The sequence below is a fragment of the Frankliniella occidentalis genome, unplaced genomic scaffold (assembly GCF_000697945.3).
Source record: "Frankliniella occidentalis isolate FOCC.00 unplaced genomic scaffold, Focc_3.1 Scaffold70, whole genome shotgun sequence".
Taxonomy (NCBI): domain Eukaryota; kingdom Metazoa; phylum Arthropoda; class Insecta; order Thysanoptera; family Thripidae; genus Frankliniella; species Frankliniella occidentalis.
Genome location: NW_026267200.1, coordinates 271,245 through 274,418, shown reverse-complemented (window position 1 = coordinate 274,418; position 3,174 = coordinate 271,245). Strand labels below are relative to the sequence as shown.

The 3,174-nt window shown below is 39.7% G+C and overlaps 1 long non-coding RNA gene across 1 annotated transcript; it reads left to right on the top strand.

Annotated features, from left to right (window-relative positions):
• The first annotated feature begins 1,757 nt into the window (after window positions 1–1,757).
• Window positions 1,758–2,967, top strand: LOC113212194 (uncharacterized). Its single transcript, XR_008011241.1, has 5 exons — window positions 1,758–1,848; window positions 1,923–2,368; window positions 2,456–2,525; window positions 2,605–2,743; window positions 2,830–2,967. It is a non-coding gene; the product is annotated as an uncharacterized LOC113212194 (long non-coding RNA).
• The last annotated feature ends 207 nt before the right edge of the window (window positions 2,968–3,174 follow it).

The following is a 3,174-nucleotide window of genomic DNA, read 5'->3' as shown; positions in this document are numbered from 1 at the left end:
GTTCTCTTGCCCAGGCACTTGGGCGCTCTGGGCTGGCTGCCCACTTCACACAGCAGCTTGGCGGGTTGGCCTACCCATCGCGCGGCAGGCGCCATCAGCGTCTCCTCGTGAAACGCACCGGCCCTCCCGGGACATGGTCGAAATGAGGGGAAGAGGGGGGGGGTCAACACTTTCAAACTGCGCCCGCCTCATCAAACTATAAATCTCGCCCGTGAAGTTTCTTTAAGAAAATAAACAACAAATAAAAGCGACAACCTCAACCGTGTCGTTTGGATTTGGCGCGCTTCTGGAGAGGCCTTTCCCTATTGGCTGGTGCATGATTGCGTCACCAGGCACCTCACCTGACCCGGCGCTCAGCCAGCCGCACTAAGCACCTGATCACTCCACTCCAGTCAGCTGTTCGTGCAAGAACCTCGTGGTCCATCAGCTGATCTTGACAGCGACCAAGGTCATCTCAACTGCTATAGCGAGCACGTTTTCTCATCCACAATGGATCGCAAGGTAATGTCTTTTCAAATTCTTAGCTGCAACATGTAAAACATTTAGATTTCTGTGAAGCAATTTCTCCTGCCTGGACGTTTAAAATTACTTCACATTTTTCTTCATGTGTATTCATTCTTAAATTTCAGACAGTTAAAAGGAGATGTGTGAGGGTAGCTTTGAGAGATGCTGGGAGGAGGGTTCAGGATGCTGAGTTGGCTTTGGAATTGCAGCGGAACCAGAATGAGGAGAGTGAGGAAAGTGACGATGGTAATCGGAATGATAATAATGCTGGTGAAGCAAGGGGCAACAGTGCTGATGAAAATGATGAGAATCAGGAACGGGATTTTGATGTACAGGAACAGGAAAATGTAGCTAGTGATCAGGATTTAAATGATGAAGCAGACATTAGTGAAGGGTCGTTAAATGAAGAAGACATTATTGATGGGCCAAATATCGAAGAACAGCAGCCTCAACAAGACCCAGAGCAATATGTGTACGAACAAATAGTAGATTGGGTTCTAGCTGGGGGTGTCACTATGACCAAGGTTGAAGATCTTTTGAAACGATTAAAACCAGTTCATCCAAATCTCCCTCTCACATACAAGACACTTCTCCAAACGCCAAAATGATTAGATGTTGTTGACTGCGGCAATGGTTCTTTGTGGTACTACGGTATCACTCCCCAACTTCACGGGGTTTTTTCAAATGACTACTTTGCCAATCACAATGAAGTGGCCATTGACATAAATATTGATTCCTTGCCTATTTTTAATAGGAGCAAGACTAACTTTATTCCTATTTTAGGTAGATTAGTGAACATTCCAGAGCCTTTTATTATTGGAATCTTTTGTGGTTGTGGTTCTGATCCATCAGACATGTCTAGTTTCTTGGAGAAGCTTGTGGAAGAAGTGAATATGTTAAAAGATACCGGCTTTGTTTTTAATGATCGAGCATACCCTTTTTCAATCCGGCATTACATTTTAGATCAGAAGGCGCGGGCAAGTATTAAATGTGTGAAGGGTGTGAGAGGGTATTATTGCTGTGAAAAGTGTACAGTAAAAAGAATTGATTACATGAATAGAATGTGTTTACTTGATCAAAACTGTCCACTTAGGACTGATGAGAGTTTTATTGACATGGCCACTGCCAAAATGATGCCAAATTTGGAGCATTACGATGACTTTGAATTGAATGAGCATGTAATAGGTGTATCACCACTACTGTCATGTGAGGAAAAACTTGTCTCAAAATTTAGACTTGACAGTATGCATTTAGCCACTCTTTTAAATACTAAGCTTGCAAATAGTGGAATACAACTTGCAAACCCAACAGAAATGGAAGGGTCTCGTAAAGTAACACTGGAAGGTACCGTAAGTTGCTAAAGCTTTGGCAGCGGGGAAGCTGCATTTCAGTAGTTAACGTTAACCTTTATTTCACAGGTGTGGCCAGCTCAAAGATTGAACTAGAAGTGCCTTCTGAAACCCAATGCAGTGGATGTTCTTCTTAACTCGAAACCGACCAACAATCTAAGAGTGTGATGTATCATTGGAATTCGGATCAAAGTTTTGAGGCAGAGTTCTTCAATGTAAGTAACTTTACCTTCTTAAACTTTACTTCTTCTACAGTCCTGTTCACTTTTATCTTGTCATATAAGTTTTTTAAAACTCAAGCATGTCTTGTGACTTTTAAATTTCTTAGTCTAATTTAACTATTATTCAACAGGTGAGCCTCGCTCAGGGATCGAACCAGAACGTCCCTCTGAACCCCACTGCACTGAAGGTGTCCTTAAACTCAAAATGGATCAACAACAGTCTATGCATGATTTCTTATTGGAATTCGGATCAAAGTTTTAAGGCAGAGTTCTTTAAATGTTACACGACTTTGAGTAAGTTTTATACTTGTAATTCATAAACTTTGCCTTTTAAATTACCACGTTTATTTGTTTACCACATTTTTAAACTTTTAATTTCAGATCTACATGATTATAAAGGAAAAGGTTAAACAAGACATACTCACAGCCCTGTTCACTTTTATTTTGTCATGTAAGTTCTTAAAAACTGTGAAGCTTTGCTAGTTACTACCAAGTTTCTTAGTCTAATTTAACTATTATTTCACACACAGGGATCGAACCAGAGCGACCATCTGAAACTCATTGCAGTTAAGGTATACTTCTTCTTACTCAAAGAGGATCAACATGCAGTGTGTGAAATTCCTCATTGGAATTTGGATAAGAGTTTTGTGCATGAGGAAGATTTCTTCAGTAAGTTTTCTACTCTTGATTTACATACTTAGTCTATTAATTTCTGCACTTGAACTTTTTTTCTGACTTGCCTTTTTCCTTTTTAGGTTGTTCTCTACAAGGCTTTGGAAGGGAAAATACACCTAGTGGACAGTACAATTTTATTTGTTGGATATTAAGGTTGTGAACATTTTAGTTTTACTCTTGAATAAGTTAACAGCAGAGCAAAAAAGTTGCTTCAGATCACTTTTCTACTGTGTAAAAAAACAGTTAAGGATCTCAATTTTTTTATTTTGTTATTTTTAGGCACTGTGTAGACTTTCACAAGTGATGTATGGTGTCCTAGGTTTTTCGGCAGAATCAATAAATAAACAATTGTTCACCCAGATATTTTTGTTCATTTAAATGTCAACGTCCTTGATCTACATACTTCTAAAGAAAGGGGAGAAAGA